The sequence below is a fragment of the Choloepus didactylus genome, chromosome X, assembly GCF_015220235.1.
Source record: "Choloepus didactylus isolate mChoDid1 chromosome X, mChoDid1.pri, whole genome shotgun sequence".
In the NCBI taxonomy this organism is placed as follows: Eukaryota; Metazoa; Chordata; class Mammalia; order Pilosa; family Megalonychidae; genus Choloepus; species Choloepus didactylus.
This window is the reverse complement of record NC_051334.1, coordinates 34,218,989-34,241,094: the sequence shown is the minus strand read 5'-3', so window position 1 is coordinate 34,241,094 and position 22,106 is coordinate 34,218,989. Positions and strand designations below refer to the sequence as shown.

The following is a 22,106-nucleotide window of genomic DNA, read 5'->3' as shown; positions in this document are numbered from 1 at the left end:
ATGCACCATTAGAATAATAATTTCATAGAGTTATAGAAGAATCTGTTCTGAAATCACAACATGCAGTATAATAAACTACCTACAAGAAAAATACAGGAATTGTTCCATATTCCAGCTACTGAAAGAGGGGAAAATGGCTGCTAATAATTTACTCTGGTATTAGCTTGGCATTAAATAATGCACTGAACAAAAGAGTGGAAAGCATTCCAGATAGTATCTACCAAGATCTTCTGAGATTAATGTAATTGTCAATTCTTAAACCAATTAAGGAAAACTTGTGACCATTGTCCTTATATTACTTCATAGTTTCTTTTCTAGAGATTGATGATCAGAAGCTCAGCTTTCTATCTTGTCAGAAGAGCAACTCAATAAAATAGGCATTTTTTTTGCTGAAAAATATATTTCCTAAAATGTAGAAGTTAACATTATAGCCAATATGCCTTCTCTCTCTTTAAATTTAAAATGGTGACAGGGCATTTTCTGCCTAATAAAGTTATATATGTCATACAATATATATGCATAAATATACGTGTATATACACATATATAACATATATGTGTGTATACACATATATAACATATATGTATATATATTTAAATAAATAATATTATCTAATGATGATGGAGATGTGGGAGATTTGATAATACCATATATTGCTGGTGACATTGACAATTGGAAAACAATTTGTCAATGTGTAATTTAAAACAAATATCTTCATGAGCGTAACTAGTAATTCTCTTTCTGAGAGGCTGTCCAAATATACCTCTACTTTGGCACTGCTTCAGTAACTATGGCCTCCTTGGGATCCAGGGTAAATGCGGATATGAGAAAGAATAGCCTGACTCAAAAAAACTCTTAAATATTTGCTAATTTCAAAGTGCCTGCCTGCATCATGACAAAAGGTTTGACAGAAATTAATGTAGGTTAAACCTTTTCTCTCTTCTTGACATATTTTTTACACAAAATATTCAGCTCCCAATTCAGCTCCATTACTTTATCAATCCACAGCCTAGGAGAATAATAGGGACATGACCAGAAGACTTGGGCAGAATGAGCCCAGAATTGTGACCATCAATGCTGATGCCAAAATACTTGTCATTTCAGGTCCCATTTGGTACCCTTTTAGTCTTTTATTGCTTTTGGTACTTCGTGACCTACAGTACCTGCCAGTGAGCATGAACAGTCCTCAGTTGGATCCCCAGGCTTCTGATATCTCTGTACCAAGTGTATCATTTATGTAACAGGATGATAAGTGCAATTCCTCCTGTAGGCTCAGAAAGAGGCCACAAAGGCTGAGAAAAGAACAACAGTTGCCTGGTAACCACACGATCTAAACCGAGGGGCTGGTTCATCTATGCAAGATTTCCAAAGAGGGTAGCCCAATGCTGGGTCTTCCCATTAATAGATCACCACCACAAGCTCATGTAGGAGATTGAGTCAAGAGAGCTAATTTCATTTTTGTTGGTTTATTTTTATTGTGTTCTGTTTTATAATTTTATTGAAGTTTCACATCTGGAAAAGAAGTATGTGTCTTTTAAGCGTGCAGCCCAGTACATTTTTAGGAAGTGAATTTACCCATATAACTAACACCAGATCAGAAAACAGAGCACTACCCAAACCCCAGATCCCTCCTCTTGCCTCCCTTCCAGCCAACCATCCCACTACTATTGACTTCTAACAGCATAGAGTAACTTGACCTCTTGTAAGGATTTTATATAAATGGTGTCATACAGTATGTATGACTAAAAGTATGTACTATTTTGTGCCTGGCATCACTGGCTCAATATTATGCTTGTGTTATTCATGCATTTCAGTGTGTGCTGTTGTAGAGCAATTATCCACAATGTCGTATTGCATTCTATTGCATGAATATACCATCATTTATTTTTCCATTCTTTTTTGTGATGGGCAGTTAGGCAACAGCTTGGGACTATTACAAATAGAATTTCTATGAATATTCTTTTGATGAACATATGGGAACATTTCTGATAGATATATACCTAAGGAGTGCAATTTCTAGGTCATAGAGAATGGCTATATTCAGCTCTAGTATAGAATGCCAAAGCATTTTCCAAAGTGACTGTGCCAATTTATATTTCCACAAGCAATATAAGAGAGTTCCAGTTGCTCAACATCCTCACCAATACTAGGAATTTTCTGTCTTTTTCATTTTAGTCACTCTGGTGGTTGTATAGTGGTGAAGGGATTTGCTTCGAGAAAGATTTCAGTGTGCCGTGCTTCACTTCACCTCAACTTAAGTGAGAAGAGCTTCAATACCCATATGGCAAGCCTCAAATGTGTTTCCCAGAGTATGAGGAACAAGAAGACAGGCATCTGGCTCATGCCTATGAATTCTAAAGGCAAAATCTGTGGCTGTTGCTGCCCCTTACTGATGGCAGAGTACAGAGGGCTGCCTGGGAGTCAGCTCCTTTTCCAGTAAAGGTGGGGCAAAGGTGCAAGTCTCCTGGGGACCAAATATGACCTTGAGAAAGGGATCTAATCTGGGATTTTCTTAAAATTCATTCCCATCAGAGGACTGTTTAGAAAAACATAAGGACCCCGACTGAAGGGTAAAAAGCTGAAAGCCCAGGGACTAAGGGTGGATTTGTATATAGCCAGCCAGAGAAGAGGCATTCCCCTCACCAAGGGTTGAAGTGGAAGATCTCCAATAGGAAGACTGCTAAAGAACCCATAAATGTACCCCAAGGGGGAAAGAGACAACATTGGAAAAACAGTATCACCAGCGTTCCGAAACCAGATTCTAATGGCACCAGCCATATAAACCCATGCCATTTTCCCCTGGGCCCACCTATATAGGAATGAACAAACAGCTAACGGAAGAATCAAGAGTCATGCCCTTTTCCAGCTGTGGGCATCTAGTACTCAAGTAGGTCTGAGCTGGAGGAGATAAGTTTAACTCTAAATAAGTTTGGCATTTGAAATAACACTAGATTGGATTTAAGCTACTATGATATCAGATTGAATTCGTTAATGCTTAAAAGACCTTTTTATTGTTTAAGAGGGACTGGAAAAAACTAGGGGACATGTCCAGGATTTCAGCCAGGGGCAGGAAACAATAGTTCCACTGTAAGAATTAAAGGATTTTGATGGGCACTAATAAGATAGAATTTTATACAATATGAGTGATTGGGTTAGTGTTTCAAAAAAACAAAAAAGTCTGAAAACCTGTGTTGATCCTCCTGTGATTTTAGTCTTTCACAGATGCAATTGATAGGCAAGCAATAAGCAGCAAGACATTTAAAGCGAATGTGAAAATTTCTGCAGTGCATGTAAAAACAAAGCATCTTCAACTACTACCCTAATCATGTGTTTCAGAAAAGGGAAAAACATTCTACAGAAGCTGTCATATTGACACCTGTAAAAGACAGCAGCCTCTTCTTATCAATGGACAGTGATAGAAGCATGTTCTGTGTCTTCACCTACTAGTGCTCTGTAGACTGAGCTATTGAACTGTTTTGACAGCTCTTGGGGCAGAAGCAGTTCTGCCCCAGATCTAATATCAGCATCTGTTACCAACATAAAGGCTAATGAAGTTTATGTGCCACAAGTTAAATTCCGGGAAAAGCTAAAGGATACATCAAGTGAAAGTATTCCTTATACTGCCACACAACCAGCTATTTTTCCACCACCAAACCCAACAGTCTCTAGAAGCATTTTTTCAATATGCCTGGTAAACCAGCCACCTTGACATCCAAGAAAAGTAACAAAAAAATTACCTAATCTTATAGTAGGAGTCAAGATGTCATCCTCACTGCATAAAGAAGAGTATCCCAAGAAAACCAAACAGAAGAGGATAAAACAAGTGAAGGTGCTGTCATACTTTGAGTGGACCTGATAAAACAGAAATGAAGGAACAATCTGATATAAAGAAAAGAACAACTTAATGAGAAACTATTCTGACAGGTGCTTCTCTGAAAATACCCAGTATATAACTTTATGATACTCCTGCTTTCCCTGCAAATCCTATTTCTTTTATTAAGAATTCAATAAAACTGATATTGAATCAGTCAAAACAACCTCAGGGGTCCATAAACAGTATCTGCCAACTCAACCTGTTGTCTTCAAATGCAAAAAAAAAAAAAAAAAAAGAGAGAGAGAGAATAGAGCATATAAGACTAGATGTGAATAAAAATGGATTTAGGTTTATTTGGTTGCCTCCCTTTTTGGGCTAATCAACATTTGATTGGAAGTTCAAGTTAGTATGTACATCCAAGAGTGCTATTATTAATTTGTTAGCAACCGTATGAAGGATGCCAGGTATTGATAAACTTAGTTCCTCTTTCTTAATCTGTACAAAGCAAACCTAATAGATTTTTCTGATAAACATGCTTTACGAATCCTCCATTGTGCTCCATTCTATCATATGTGCATTTTTCATCTTTAATTGCAATTACTTAAACTCTTCCCCATCCTAAATTAATTTTCTGAAGTTGAAATATTGTCTTTCCCTCTGTAAGCTATGGATCGAGGCTTCCTTTTCATCACTGGTTTATGATGTCTAGGATACAATATTTCTACTCCCTACATTTTTGTTCTTTGCAGTCACCTTGCCCTCCCTCCCACCACCTAAGAAAACATGGTCATATTAGCAGGTGAAATATATAAAGTGTCTGTGTGTTTTGTTTTTGCTATAGAGTTAGACTGAAATTGCCAGGCACAAGTTTAGTCTTGGTATTATGTTTACACATTGGGGAAAATAATCCGTTTATTAAACACTTCATTAACTATACCCAAGTTTTTGCCAAGCTGTAAACATGGACCTTTTCCATGTGGTGACTTTTTAATTCTAGTTTTTATAACATGGACTGGGACTGTTGGTTTCACATGAAGTACATAGTATCTCATGACTGGAGTTTGCTTTATTTTGTGTTATAGCATCTATACTCCTGGTATTTCTCAAGAGCTATCTTGTAAACAGGTGATGTATATCATCATTGAAAATACAATTTAAAAAAAAAAACCTGACGCAAACTTTAAAAAAAAAAAGATCCCCAGTGAAATAATAAGAATAACAACCAAGCTTTAAGGGAAAATAAATCAGGAATGAAATAAGCAAAATGTTTAATATCAAAGTGGTTGGGGTTGTGAATGAATTTAACTGTGCATAATATTTCGAATTCTGTGTGATACAGGAATGCAATGCTGGTAATTTTAAGAATGTGAAAATAATAGCTTGGAACTGTCAATTTAGAACAAACTTTAGAGTATTAAGGAATTAGGTCATACTTTAAATGATTAGATAAATGTAATGATATTTGTAATTGCTTTTACATTTGAAAAGTTATTTTGGAAAAGAATGTATAGCATTTCCATCTAGTTATGTTGTGATATATATATATTCAAATATATATAGGTATATATGTATATGTGTGTCTCTATATGCAGATTCAAAATCATTTTATTGTCTATCGTATTGTATCTAATAGTTTTTCATTTTAATTGCAAAATATTCAAATAGCTGTAGAGTCATGCCTTTCTGGAACTTGAAAACTGTAAAGCAATAAAGAGCAAAAAATAACTTCTCATACATGTATTTTCCTGTGGTTTTAAGGGTAATACGGAATTTTAAGGCAAAGATGTCACAGTGTTAGCTGAATCATCAAATAATTCCTGGACAATATTACTAATATCCACATCTGAAGCTTATATCTAAGAAGTTATGATAGTTAACTCTGGGTCAACTTTATGATGCCCTGAAGCTTAACAAACCTTAACCCTTTGTTAGGGACATGAGCAAGGGTAATGGAGATATCATTGACACTAACCCCTGTACATCCTAATAAGGATTTCTTCAAATCCCTGTTGGGGGTGTGAGAAGGGAGGGGGATACTCAAGCTCTGATTGCCTACCCTCAATTAATTCTTATTCCCCACCCTGTCTCAGGATTGTTCCTTTATCTCCACCCTAGTGGCAAACCTAATATGGGACACATGTCCTTCTCCTTGAGGCCCCCAAATCTGACAAAAGCAAACCAGAATACAGAAGATTGCTTTAAGCAGAATTCTAATAAGTTAGTAGCAGCAGCAGCATTATATATCAAAGTGAACTTAATCGGCATATTAGATATGCTTATTCTTCAAATCTATTGATCATCCAGCCACAAGACATTTCTCCCCAAATCCGCTACCCCAAATAGCACCCTGGCCTCTTGACTTTTTCCCAAGTCCATTCTTCTCTATCTCTCTGTACTCATCAACTGAACCATATTACCCAATGACACTTTTTTCTCACTCCGTGATAGAGAACAATTCAGGGTTCTTTAATATCTATTTCTATAACCACAACTTATGAACATATTCACCTGAACAAAAAAAAACTATCATCACAAAAATCATGTGAAAAGGAGAAACTAGGAAGAGGAGATTACATTTTTTGCAAATCCACTGACTGAATGTTCTCAGTCCATTTAAAGGAGAGAGACAGGACAGCATCAATCCATTCATTGTGAGAAAGGTTGGCACTGTGCTAGGCTCTAAGGAAACAGATAAAGAACTGGCACTTACATAGTTTACAGCCAAGGGGAGAGAGGCACAGTTAGGGGCTGTAATTAGTGTTACATAAAGTGTAACTAAGTTTGCTTTGTTAAAGTGTGAAGAGGAACTTAATATTGAAGATTGAGGAAGGCCTCTCTGTGAAGTAATCTTGTATAGCATGTCCTCAAGGACGAGAAGAAGCCAGGTATGGAAAGGGCAAGGAGGAAGATGTACAAAAGACCTGAGGTAAGAAAGAACTTTGGGTGTTTGAGGGAATGAAAGGTCAGGAGTGAGTAGCATAGGGAGAGCGTTAGAGGAAATGGCGTGCAGAGAGTTTGTAGAGGAAGGCACAGGTCAGCTCCCAGAGGGCTTTTTAAACATGTTTAAGATTTGAGACCTCATATTAGGTATAATGAGAATTCCTTGAAATGTTTTATGCAGGAGAAAGCATGATTCAGTTGATAATTTAAGGAGATCACTCTGTTGTTTATGGAAGATAGATAGATGAACAACAATGAATGCCATCTGTTTTCATCAGCGTAGAAGAGCTTCTGAAATGGGGAATATATAACACAAGTTAGAAATAAAACAATAGACCTTTTTTGGGAAGAGTTAGGCAGCAGGAAATATATACTATTTGTCTAAGGAGAGAGGAGTTACCTATTAGAAAAACTAGAAATCTAGAATTAAATTCCTAGCAGATGTATTACATACATGAACTTCCTCATGTAGGTAAAGGTATCAATTACTTGAAATGCCTTTACCCATTTGATCATTAAATGGCACATACTGAGTCCGATATGCCCATGTATCAAGGCCATGTAAGGTCATCCAGATAGAATGTCATACAACAAAGGTATTCAAAGTTAAGTCAAAAATTGCGAGTCAATTTATATTGCTTTTGCCTTCACACACTTCCATATAGCTGACTATGTGACTGCCACAGTGAAGAACGGGGATCCCTATATTTGAAAATACATTACCCATAACACATCATTCATATTTGTCCTAGTCACTTCACTCTATTAACTATAAAACTTGAATATAAATTCAAGTGTCACTGTGATGACTAAAAGACAATATACACAGCACAATTGGCATGTAATATGTTGTTGGTGCCAACCACTTAGTGAATATGAGAACCTTTATTATAGGTTCACTAGGTATTTTTTCAATCGAATTTATACATTTTAACAACAGAATTGATTGCGTGCCGATTATAACAAGGAGGTAAGGATAGAGGGCCAACATTTGCTAAAATTGGTATTGTTCATAACTGCAAAACCGTGTCACATTAATTTCATGTTAATATCCAGATAATTTGAGGGGGGCTTTTGCTTCCTTTTTTGTACAGTTTTGCATTTTCCTAGCAGCTGGGGGTGAATAAGTTTAAATTTGGTGTAGGTTGGTCTGTTCCTCCAGTATATTTCCTTCCTTGCAAAACTACTGTGGAGCCTTTTAAATTTGAATTATCACAGTAATTCAGAGGAAGCTCTGCTGCCTTCCAACCCCTGAGCTCTTAATAGCTCAGTCACATGTAATGACACATGAAGTAGGCTTTATTTTGTATTTTACAAAATTGGGGGCATTGTGCCTTTCTTTTCTGGAGGTTGAAAAGTGTAAGTAAGAAATGCCCCCAAGCATAAAAGAGATGAAGATAAAGCACAATTGGTTGGACTCCCTACAGTTTTTCATAACACCCATTCCTAATCTTTCAGAAAAAAAAATCCTCATCTCTGCTTCTTGTGAAATAAAGAATATGTCCTTTGGTTATTACCCATTCTTGTCCAAACACTTAGCCCATTCATTCACTTTGGGGAACTTTTAAATCAATAAAACAGACCCCAATTTCAAAAATACTTCATGCCATTTTCAGAATTTGTTTTTAGAGGGTGCCACCAAGGGATTCCTATAATCCTAAACTGGTTCTTGGTTGTCTATACTATATAAAATATTATTTTTGTTCTCTGCCATCACATTGATGGAAATTATAAATGAATGAGGTTAAGATAGCCCATGGTATTGCTTTTCTGTCTTTTGATTAAGATCAGGTGTAAGATAGCTCAAGCAATCTTCTTCCCTAATGTCATGAATAAGGGAAAACAAAGGAATTGGTCTCTCTGAATTTAATTCATCTGAGATGCATGGGTGTTGGCTTGGGTGTGATTCAAGACTCCTACTCAACCTTTGCCAGCCAGTTCAGGGACTTTTGGTTGGGTAGCAATGGAGAGACAGGCAAAACAGAGAATGATGGAAGATGAATTTATATAATTTATTCTTGAAACAGCAGAGAGTAGGTGGTGAACACAGAAGAATAGACTGAGTCGAATCTGGAGGAAACAGGATATGGGCTGGAGAAGACTAGGTTTGAGAGTTGGGGAACATTTCAACAGAGAGAGGAGAAAGGCTTTGATTCTGTTGCCATAGATGTGAGATATTTTGACAGGAAGAAAAGGAGAAAGGGTTTTAAGTTGTGTTAATTGTTAAAATTATAAACCCCATAATTTTTTTTTTAGAGACTAAAGTTTAAAAAATTAAATGGCTCTGCAATTTGTTTTGTGTGGTTAATTGTTTGTCGTCTAATGCAGCACCAACATTGGGCTACTTGATGTTTCAGCTTGATATAAACTATGCTTATGTGCCAGTTTGAATGTATTATGTCCCCCAAAACACCATTATCTTTGATGCAATCTTGAGTGGGTGGACATATTAGTGTTGATTAGATTGTAATTCTTTGAGTGTTTCCATGGAGATGCGACCCACCCAACTGTGGGTGATAACTCTTATTGGATACTTTCCGTGGAGGTGTGGCCCCATCCATTCAGCATGGTCCGTGATTAGTTTACTGGAGCACTATATATGCTTGGACAGAAGGAGAAAGCTTGCTACAGCCAAGAGGACACTTTGAAGAATGCACAGAAGCTGAGAGTACCTGCAGATGAGAGACAGTTTGAAGATGGTCATTGAAAGTAGACTCTTGCTCTGGAGAAGCTAAAAGAGGACAAACACCCCAAGAGCAACTAAGAGTGATATTTTTGAGGAACTGCAGCCTAGAGAGGAATGTCCTGGGAGAAAGCCATTTTGAAACCAGAACTTTGGAGCAGATGCCAGCCAAGTGCCTTCCCAGCTAACACAGGTTTTCTGGATGCCATTGGCCATCCTCCAGTGAAGGTACCCAATTGCTGACATGTTACCTTGGACACTTTATGGCCTTAAGACTGTAACTGTGTAAGCAAATAAACCCCCTTTTATAAAAACCAATCCATCGCTGGTGTTTTGCATTCTGGCAGCATTAGCAAACTGGAACAGCTTATGTTGGAGTTCACATCTAAATGAGGATTCTCTACCACTTTTACCTCCAGGTGAGGGCAGGAAGGCACAGCTCCAACTTAGCCCTGTCTTTATATATACAGCTATCATTTACTGAGAACCTACTATGAGTTGAGCTTTTTGTATACAATATCTCTAATCCTGAAAACGTAATTATTATTGTGCCCATTTTACAGTTGAAAGAACTGAGGTTCAGAAATGTTAATTGGCTTGTTCAAAGCCACAAAACTATAAAGTGGGCATACTGGAGATTTTTAAAGAAACAAGCAGAAAATTCTCCGATTCAGCTAAATTTCTTGGGACTTATAACTTCAAATAGACACTGCTTTTGGTGTGGGTGGCAGAACACATGTATAGAAACAAGGAATTATCAGTCTCTGATACACACAGGATAGGCATTCTCCCTCTCTTCACGTAGCTCATAGGCAAATGTGTGTAAACTTATGATATACATGAACTTCCTCATTAGGTAACGGTCTCAGTTACTTCATATGCCTTTTCCCATTTGATTATTAAATGGTACATACTAAGTCTGATATTCCCATGTAAGAAAGCCATGTAAGATCATCTAGGTGGAATTTCATGGCACAAAGATATTCTAAATTAAGTCAAAAATTACAAGTCAATTTTGCTTTTGCCTTTGCACACCTCAATATAGCTGACTGTGTAACCCATAGATTCACACAGAAATAAGTAAAGCATAAACCAATACTGAAAGCCCAAATAAAAGATGGTTATCAGAAACACAGGGCAGCATGCCTTCATTGATCATTGTCTGGTGAGGATACTGTCAGCAATACTCAGGTTCAACCCTCTTTGTCTTATCAAAATGTTTGGAGAGGCAGTTTCCTTACAGATTATCTATTTCTGCTGAATAACTTGCAGCAAGGCTGCTAATCAAGAGAGAAAAGAAGCCACCTTTGGTGATGAAAATTGCTTTCCAGTGACTGATTGTGCTAATCAATCTTCTGCAAGGGAAATCAGGAGTAAAATATGGCCAATAATTGCAAAGCACTGCCACATACATGAAGAAAAATAACTGATATGCAACGCACAGAAAAGCAACTCCCAAGAAAATGTTGGAGAGATGAATATTTTAAAAATGTATACTTCAGAAAGCAGTTTTTCAGAATTCAATGCTGTCCTATGCCTACCACCTAAACCTTATTTTCAGTATGTAGGTGAGGAGTATGCCTACTTTACTGTGCCATTATAGTATTTGACAAAACTTCACAATTTGAGAGTAATTTGGAATTTTTCATTGAAAATTATAAAAATCATCAAGATTGCCGATGCAGGGATTACATTTAGCCTCTGATCAAAATTTTCTGCATGCAATAACCACAACTGAATTCACAACAGCAAATACTTTGTTTCCAATGGCTCCCAGCTGTCAGTGCAGCTCAAGAAATGATCCATGTTGTTTTTCAATCTGTTTGTTTAGTTTCCTTGTAAATTCACTGTGATAATCCATGTATGAAATCTATTGTAATGTTGACTCTATAGCTAGTTGTACCTAGACTTTGTGAAATACAGTCTAAAACTTATACTCTCCCCCCTCCAAAAAAATTATGAATTGTTTTTCTCCAACCTGTTGTGTATTTAAAACCAAATATAATAGAGGTTTGTATAATTTAATGGTCAACTACATAAAAGATCTGGAATCTTATATGTGAGTAAAATATATGAGCTAATGACTGAAATTTGGAAAATCGATTTTGGCTGCTAAGAATTCATGGCATGTTACATCACATCTAAAAGAGCATCAACTGTAAGACTCACTAAACAATTAAGGAAGAAAAATGTTGCAAATTAAACAATGATATGTTGCTTTAATTAAAACACACTTTTGGTACCAGGACAGTGGAGTGTTGCTATGGCAAATACCAAAAATGTGGAAACAGTTTTGAATTTGGGAAATGGGTAGAGGCTGGAAGAATTGTGAGGCACTTGAAAGAAAAGGCATAGATTGCTTTGAAGAGACTATTGCTAGACATATGAATGCTAAAGTTACTTTCAATGAGGACTTAGACAAAAATGAATGTGTTATTGGAAACTGGAAGAAAGGTGATCCTTGTTTTAAAGTGGCAGAGATCTTGACAAAATTGAGTTCTGATGTTGGATGGAAGGCAGAATTTGAAAATGATGAGCTTGGATATTTAGCTGAGATTTCCAAGCTAAATATGAAAAGTGCTGCCTGGTTTCCCCTTGCAGCTTATAGTAACATGCCAGAGGAAAGGGAAAAGATAAGAACTGAACTCCTTGGCACAAAGAAACCAGAAATTGATGGTTTGGAAATTTCTGAGCTTCCAGAAAATGGGTCTTCAGACAATAGTGCTAAATAGTGCTGAACATGGAACCAGTCGCCATTTCAGTGTAAGTCAGGACTGGAGATGCAGTTATCCAAGAAGGATCTGTGGAAAGTCTGCTGTCTGATGGTTTAGACCCATGTATACTATATGCAAAACCAATAAGCTTTTTGCAAGGTCTTTATGAGCAGAGCTACTGCCAGCCTAGACTAAAAGGGACAGATTGAAAGAAAAGTCATCTCTTAGGCAGAACCATGGAAGCTGATGTGCCGGTTTGAATGTATTGTGTCCCCCAAATGCCATTATCTTTGTGGTCTTGTGGGACAGACGTTTTGGTGCTGGTTAGATTTGCTTGGAATGTGCCCCACCCAGCTGTGGGTGGTGACTTTGGTGGGATACTCCCATGGAGGAGTGGCCCCACCCATTCAGGGTAGGCCTTGATCAGTGGAGCCATATAAATGAGCTACTCAAAGAGAAGGAACGGAGTGCAGCTGTGAGTGACGTTTTGAAGAGGAGCAAGCTTGCTAGAGAGGAACGTCCTGGGAGAAAGCCATTTTGAAAACAGAACTTTGGAGCAGACGCCAGCCACGTGCCTTCCCAGCTAACAGAGGTTTTCCGGACGCCATTGGCCATCCTCCAGTGAAGGTACCCGATTGCTGATGTGTTACCTTGGATGTTTTGTGGCCTTAAGACTGTAACTGTATAGCCAAATAAACCCCCTTTTTATAAAAGCCAATTCATCTCTGGTGTTTTGCATTCTGCAGCATTAGCAAACTAGAACAGCTGAGCTCTGGACCAGAGACCTCTTCTCAGGCCAAGAGAGTGGGCCCACCTGTGTGTGTGGAAAGGGTGAGTCTTCCCTGACCCTTGAAGAGGGTAGGCCTTCTGCCCTGTTGTTCAAGAAGAGTGTTGCTGCCCCAGTCTTCAAAGAGGGTGGAGCATAAGCCACAGAGATTGCAGAGAATCTGTCCACCACCTCAAAGCTTGATGAGGTTGGAATATGGGGCATGGTGCTCCAGGAGAGCCGGGCCACCATCCTGATGTTTGAAAGGGGTGGACCCTTCATCCCAGTGTTTGGGAAGAGTGTGGCCACTGTGCAAGCATTTGGAAGTGTAGGGGCTGCTGCTCCATTGGGCCCAGAGGACAAAACATCATTCCATAGATGACTCTCAGACCTTGAAATCAAATGCAGTATGCCCTGCTGGGTTTCAGAATTCTTTGGTACCCATGACCCCTGTTTTCCTTCCTATTTCTCCCTATGGGAATGAGAATATTTTATCCTATGCCTGTCCCTCCATTCCATAGTGGAAGCAGACAACTTGTTCTCTAGGTTTCACAGGTCCACATATGGAGTGGAATCATGTCCCAAGCAGACCACACTTATAACTGATTTTGATGAGACTTTGTACTTAGTATTGTTACAGAAATGACTTAAGGCTTTTGGGATATTATGATAGAACGAATGTTTTTTACATATGGAAAGAACATGTCTTTTTGGGGTCCAGAGAGTGGAGTGTGGCAGTTTGAAACTGTATGTACCCCAGAAAAACATGTTCTTAAATCTAATCCATCTCTGTGGGTGTAGACCCATTGTAAGCAGGACCTTTCACTGAGGCTACTTCAGTTAAGGTGTGACCCACCTATTTCAGGATGGATCTTAATCTTATTACCGGATTCCTTTAAAAATAGAATGGAGAGAGAGAGAAAGAGAGAGAGAGAGACCACTATGAAAGCAAGAAGCTAAAAGCAAAGAAAGCTGGAAGAGAAGGGGAGACCAGCAGACTCCGCCACATGCCTTGTCATGTGGCAGAGGAGCCAAGGACTGCTGGCAGCCAGTTTTGGCAAAAAAAAATCACCTTGATGATGCCTTATTTGGACATTTTCACAGTCTCAAAACTGTAAGCTAGTAAATTCCCGTTATTTAAGCCAACTCATTTCATGGTATTTGCTGGAGTACCCTAGGAAGCTAAAACAAATATCTTATATAATTTAGGATCTATTAACTAGAAGATGGATTTGTCATTATCTTTGATTAATTTTCCTAAAATAACACTTTCATCTTACCAAATTAAATGTCTTCTTGTTTTTACTGCATCACATCTAGATTTCACTACTGAATTTTTAAGGCTTTCCATAATTTACCCATGTTAAATGTACTGAATTGCATTTCCATCCACTTGAAACCGTATTATCCTGATTTTTACTTTAGACATTATAACTATGAATAATAAAATGTTTGTAAAATTATTCCTCAACCTCAGGATGTTAATTACTGTCTACTTAATCTTTTGAAAGTTAGGCAATTTATTTAATTAAGTGACTTTGGCTAGTATCACATAATGTACACCTCTTCTGGCCTATGAGTGTTATTCACCCTTCAATGCATTTGGCAAAGCAAAAACAAGATAAGAGTCAGCAAATCATTGACTATGGACTCTCATATCAACGTTATCTTCTCTACCTAGCTTTAATGGTCCTTTTTCAGGTTGGTTTTTAATGGTGTGTGGTAGATATTATCACACATCAGGTGCATGTGAAGGTATTCCCAAGCAGAATATCACCTTTCACATTTTTCTCTTGTGAATATATATCCCCTTCAGTAATGAAACTTCTTGCTAAAACAGGCAACCAAATTTAAGAGACCATTAAATCAGACATCACTAAATACATTAAAATTAAAATTGTTACCATGTAACAAATGGTTCATACTGACCTCTGATTATTATGTTCTTTACACACCCACTTTGCCAAAAACAAAGGGGACTTGAAAATATTGAAGGACTAAGTCAATAGAGAAAAAAGAAACCTCATAGTAAAAATAGGCCTACTAAGGGGAGGGGCAAGATGGCGGCATAGAGAGGTATGGAATTTAGTTAGTCCACTGGAGTAACTAATAACCAACCAGGAACAAGCAGTAAATGATTTGCAACAACTGCTGGGGGACAACTGTGACTGTCCACACATCGTATACCAACCTGGATTGGGTGGAATGGCTGAGATTACAGCATAAAATCTGTAAGTAAAAACTGCAGAAACACACCAGGAACACCTCCCCCACCCCATGGCAGTCTGAGCTGCAAGACCTCACTTTGGGAGAAAGCAGCATTCCCAAAACAAGCAAATATAACTCAATCTAGCTTCAACTGGGGTTTTAATTAACAAATGTGGACTACTGAATACAAGCTACAAACATAGACAAACCCCTAACAAGCAGCAAAGTACCCTGAGGTCACTCCCAGTGGAGAGGAGGTGGGGCTGATGGGAAAAAAATAAAAAAATAAAAAAAACAGAGGCTTTGAGAGACAGCTGAACTTAGCCAGAAAACACCTGTGTCCCGGGAAAGGGAGCCCAGAAGACTGGTGCTATCTCTGGCCAATGGGAAAAACTGGGGAGGGGGGCATGGATTGGCTCTGAAAAGGGGCTTTCTTTCCCTTTTTTTCTTTCTCAACCTGACTGGCTCAGTGGAGAAAGCCCCAGCCATTTTCAGTTTGCAGCACTCTGACCCAGACCGGGGTGGAGTTAACCGAGTCATAGAGACAAAAAAACTATTGAAATGCGGACGATAACTCCCCAGGGCATGTATCTTCCCTAAGAGGAAGGAGGTGGGGCCCAGCTCTAGTGCCTGCCCTCCCTTCAGAACTCAGACCCCAGGGCCTGGGGGAATACAGTCAAAACAGAAACAACTTAAGCTGAGAATTAAAGGGACCACACCTCTTTACACCAGTGGGGAGCAACAGGTTGACAGGCACTACCTACTGGACAGGTTAGGAAAAGCACAGTGGCTAGAGACTTCACAGAAAAGTCTGTCAATCTTCTAAGACACACCTCATGGAAACCTGACACTGAATATAGCCAAATTCTGAGACCTGAACTCATTCTGGTCTAGGAAAATCTGATTGGGGTAACCAAGGAAACCACATGCCTAGGAAACAGAAAACTACAAATCTTACTAGGAAAAATGAAGATATGGCCCAGTCAAAGGAAGAAACTTACACCTAAACTGAGATACAGTTGAGATATTGTTTCACGTTAATGAAACAATCAATTAAAGATTTTCAAAAAATATGCTAAATTAATTAAAAACCAAGTCAATGAGTTTAGGGAAGATGTGGCAAAAGAGGTGAAGGATATAAAGAAAACACTGGGTGAACATAAGGTAGAAATTGAAAGTGTGAAAAAACAACTGGCAGACTCTATGGAAAGCCATAACACAAGAAATGAAAAACACAATGGAGACATACAACAGCAGATTTAAAGAGGCAGAAGAAAACATTCAGGAACTGGAGAACAAGACACCTGAAATCCAAAACACAAAAGAACAGATAGGGAAAAGAATGGAAAAACAGAAGCAACATCTCAGGGAATTGAATGACAACATGAAGTGCATGAATGTACATGTCATGGGTGTCCCAGAAGGAGAAGAGAAGGGAACAGGGGCAGAAGCAATAATAAAGGAAATAATAAATGAAAATTTCCCATCTCTTATGAAAGATATAAAATTACAGATCCAAGAAGAACAGCATAACCCAAACAGAATAGATCTGAATAGACCTACACCAAGACATTTAATAATCAGATTATCAAACGTCAAAGACAAAGAGAGAATCCTGAAAGCAGCAAGAGAAAAGCAATCCATCACATACAAGGGAAGCTTGATAAGACTATGCATGGATTTCTCAGTATAAACCATGGAGACAAGAAGGAAGTGGGGTGATATATTTAAGATACTGAAAGAGAAAAACAGCCAACCAAGAATCCTATATCTGGCAAAACTGTCCTTCAAATATGAGGGAGAGTTCAAAATGTTCTCTGACAAACAGACAATGAGAGAGTTTGTGAACAAGATAACTGCCCTATAGGAAATACTAAAGGCAGCACTATAGACAGATAGGAGAAGACAGGAGTGAGAGGTTTGGAACACAATTTTGGGTGATGGTAACACAACAATGTTAAGTACACTGAACAAAGATGAATATGAGTATGATTGAAAGAGGAAGGTTAGGGGCATGTGGGACACCAGAAGGAAAGACAGAAGATAAAGACTGGGCCTGTATAACTTAGGGAAACCTAGAGTGTTCAACAATTGTGATAAATTGTACAAATATGTTTTTACATGAGGTAGAACAAATGAATGTCAGCATTGCAAGGTGTTAAAAATGGGGTGGGATTGGGGGAAAAATATAATCAATGCAAACTGGAGACTATAGTTAACAGAAACATATTATGCTTCCTTTAATATAACAAATTAATATAACAAATTAGCAATATACCAAAGCTAAATGTATATGCGGGGGGGCAGAGGGGAAGAGTATGGGACTCTTGACATTGGTGATGTTGTCTGACTCTTTATTCTACTTTAGTTTAATGCTCTTTCCTTTGGTTGCTTACTAGCTCTCATGTTTTTATTTTTCTCTCTTTCGTTTTCCTTTTTCTTTTGTCTCTCTACCTTCTTTGACTCTTCCTCCTTCTTTGTGGAAGAAATGGAGATGTGTGTGTATATATATGGTGGTGAATACATGAATACGTGACTATACAGGGAACCATCAATTGTATGGTGTGTGAACAAAACCATCTTAAAAAACTGAGTTGATGATGAAACCTTGAGGGCACTATATTGAGTGAAATAAGACAGATACATAAGGACAAATATTGTATGGTCTCACTGATATGAACTAACTATACTATGTAAACTCATAGACATGAAATATAGGTTACCAGGATATAGAACAAGGCTAAAGAATGGGGAGTGGTTGCTTATTATGAGCAGAATGTTTTACTAGGTTGAACTTAAGTGTTTGGAAATGGACAGAGGTAATGGTAGCGCATCACTGTGAAAATAAATAACAGTGGCTGAATGGTGTGTGAATGTGGTGGAAAGGGTAAGCTCAGAGTCACGCATGTCACCAGAAGGAAAGTTGGAGGATGAAATATGGGAATGTATAAAACAGTGAATCTTGTGGTGGACAATGTCCATGATTAACTGTACAAATATTAGAAATCTCTCTCATGAACTAGAACAAATGTATGACACTATAACTAGAAGTTAATAATAGGTATATAGGGAAAAATATACCTATTGCAAACTATGAACTACAGTTAGTAGTATTTTAACATTCTTTCATCAACAGTAACAAATGTACTATATACCAATGCTAATGAGTCAATGACGGAGGTGGGGTTAGGGGTATGGGATGATTTGAGTTATATTTTTTATTTTTATTTCTTTTCTGGAGTAATGAAAATGTTCTAAACTATGAAAAATATTAATTGTGGTGATGAATGTACCATGAACAATTGATTGTATACTTTGGATGATTGTATGATATGTGAACAATCTGAATAAAACTGAATTTAAAAAATGGGCGTACCAGAACTTGAATATATCTGTCATCATTCAGAAAGTATTCTGAATCAGTGGAAGTATGTTTAGCTAGATATCAAAGGACTAACAACTAATTATATATTTTCTGAATTCGATCATGATAGGTGGTGTATTAGTTAGGGTTCTCCTTGGAAACAGAATCAATGAGAGATGTCTCTTATTATCAAATTGTAAAAGTGACTCACGCAACTGCGGGAGCACACGAGTCCAAATTCTGCAGAGCCGTCAACAAGCTGTCAACTCCAAGGAAGACGTCCGACGAACTCCTCGGGAAACGAACCGACAACTTTGACGAACTCCTCAGGAAACGAACCGGCAACTTTGAAGAACTCCTCAGGAAACGAACCGGCAACTTTGACGAACTCCTCAGGAAACGAACCGGCAACTTCAACGAGCTCCCCAGGAAAAGCTTCACTGAGCAGCTGAAGAAGAAGTGAAGGTTCTCTAACCATCCGGCTTATAAGCCTCCAACTGATCACCCGGACCAAATCCAGCCAATTGCATTCTCTCGCTGTGGAAGCACACCCCTTGATGAGTCATCAGTCAGCTGCAGTCAATTGACTGATGATCCGACAAACCAACCAGCCTCAAATAGCCTCACAGGAATCGTCAGGCCAGTGCCCGCTTGACCAGACAGCTAGGCCACCTAGCCAAGTTGACACATGAACCCAACCATCACAGTCCACCCCTTGTCAACTTGGTAGTCGTACACATCACCTAAAACCATATCTTCAAAATGAACGTTACAGCTTATGCCATATGATAAGGGGATAAGACAGAGAAGAAGGCAAAAATATTTTCTTCACAGACAAATACAAACATAATCATCACAAAACGAGGAGGAAATATTCATATCATCATAGTCCTCGTTTCTGTAACTGGTCACGTGGCCATAGTTCATATTTATCACGACCTTCTTCCACTACCCATTCCATGTTCCCTTTACCCTCAGCAAGCACTTCAGCTGGCCGTGGTTCTTTGCCTGGTGGGGTGACCCAAACCTTCATTCCTGAAGTTTCTTGGCCATTGGTAGTCCTGCCTGGATTGGGTTGTTGCAGTTTTCCATTGACTTGAATCACGGGGCATGGTAGTACTAAGAGACGCCCCAGGGGATCTCCTGTATGCCAGGAAAACTCTTCTTTACTTCCATTGTGTAGTTGCAGTGCTATTTCCCCTTGATAGTCAGGATCAATCACCCCAGCCAGTACAGTAATCCCCTTACTTGCCTGTTGATTCAGAGGCATAAGAAGCCCAAAGTGGCCAGGTGGCAGCCTTAACTTCCAGTTCAATGGGATTATTGTTGTGTTTCCTGGTGGAAGCACTCCTCCTTTTGGAACCAACACCTGTAGACCAGCAGAGCTTAAACTTGCAGGGACAGGAAGCAAAAATTTCCCTAGTGGATCACTAGGAGTGATAGTGAGTGGTGCTACTCCTGTTTCCACCCCTTGATTCCTGGACCCATGAATCCTGGCTATGGGAGAAACAGCACCATAGAGTGGACGCTGATTCAGAGCATACACAGCCTCCTGGAGAACACTGCCCCAGCCCTGCAAGGTATTGCCACCTAGTTGGCGCCGTAATTGAGTCTTCAATAGGCCATTCCACCGTTCTATCAACCCAGCTGCTTCTGGATGATGGGGAACATGGTAAGACCACAGAATTCCATGAGCATGTGCCCATCCCCTCACTTCATTTGCTGTGAAGTGGGTTCCTTGGTCCGAAGCAATGCTGTGTGGAATACCATGACGGTGGATGAGGCATTCTGTAAGTCCACGTATTGTAGTTTTGGCAGAAGCATGTCGTGCAGGGAAGGCAAACCCATATCCGGAGTATGTGTCTATTCCAGTAAGAACAAATCGCTGCCCTTTCCATGATGGAAGTGGTCCGATGTAATCAACCTGCCACCAGGTAGCAGGCTGATCACCCCGAGGAATGGTGCCATATCGGGGACTGAGTGTGGGTCTCTGCTGCTGGCAAATTGGACACTCAGCAGTGGCTGTGGCCAGGTCAGCCTTGGTGAGTGGAAGTCCATGTTGCTGAGCCCATGCATAACCTCCATCCCTACCACCATGACCACTTTGTTCATGAGCCCATTGGGCAATGACAGGAGTTGCTGGGGAAAGAGGCTGATTGGTATCCACCAAACGGGTCATTTTATCCACTTGGTTATTAAAACCTTCTTCTGCTGAAGTCACCCTCTGGTGAGCATTCACATGGGACACAAATATCTTCATGTTGTTTGCCCACTCAGAAAGGTCTATCCACATACCCCTTCCCCAGACTTCTTTGTCACCAATCTTCCAATCATGTTTCTTCCAAGTCCCTGACCATCCAGCCAAACCATTAGCAACAGCCCAGGAATCAGTATACAGACGCACCTCTGGCCAGTTCTCCTTCCAAGCAAAGTGAACAACCAGGTGCACTGCTCGAAGTTCTGCCCACTGGGAGGATTTCCCCTCACCACTGTCCTTCAGGGATATCCCAGAAAGGGGCTGCAGTGCTGCAGCTGTCCACTTTCGGGTGGTACCTGCATATCGTGCAGAACCATCTGTAAACCAGGCCCGAGTCTTCTCTTCCTCAGTCAACTGACTGTAAGGAACTCCCCAAGATGCCATAGCTGTGGGCTGGGCAAGAGAAGGTAAGGTGGAAGGAGTGGGGGCCATGGGCATTTGGGCCACTTCCTCATGTAACTTACTTGTACCTTCAGGACCTGCTCGAGCTCTATCTCGTATATACCATTTCCATTTTATGATGGAGTGCTGCTGTGCACGCCCAACTTTATGGCTTGGTGGGTCAGATAACACCCAGCTCATGATAGGTAACTCAGGTCTCATGGTAACTTGGTGGCCCATGGTTAAGCGTTCTGTCTCTACTAAGGCCCAGTAGGAGGCCAACAGTTGTTTCTCAAATGGAGAGTAGTTATCTGCAGAGGATGGTAAAGCTTTACTCCAAAATCCTAAGGGCCTGCATTGTGATTCTCCTATAGGAGCCTGCCACAGGCTCCAAACAGCATCTCTATTTGCCACTGACACTTCCAGCACCATTGGGTCAGCTGGATCATATGGTCCAAGCGGCAGAGCAGCTTGCACAGCAGCCTGGACCTGTTGCAGAGCCTCATCTTGCTCCGGTCCCCACTCAAAACTGGAAGCTTTTCTAGTCACTCGGTAAATGGGCCGGAGTAGCACACCTAAATGAGGAATATGTTGTCTCCAAAACCCAAAGAGGCCAACTAAACGTTGTGCCTCTTTTTTGGTTGTAGGAGGGGCCAGATGCAGCAGCTTATCCTTCACCTTAGAAGGAATATCTCGACAGGCCCCACACCACTGGACACCTAGAAATTTTACTGAGGTGGAAGGGCCTTGTATTTTTGTTGGATTTATCTCCCATCCTCTGCCACGCAAATACCTTACCAACAAATCTAGAGTAGTTGCTACTTCTTGCTCACTAGGTCCAATCAACATGATATCATCAATATAATGGACCAGTGTGATGTCTTGTGGGAGGGAGAAATGATCAAGATCCCTGCGGACAATATTATGACATAGGGCTGGAGAGTTGATATAACCCTGAGGTAGCACGGTGAATGTAAAC

General features: G+C 39.6%; 1 pseudogene; it reads left to right on the top strand.

The window, feature by feature from the left end:
• Nucleotides 1-1,028: 1,028 nt before the first annotated feature.
• The window catches only part of LOC119522073, a 101,561-nt pseudogene continuing 80,483 nt past the window's right edge, over nt 1,029-22,106 (top strand).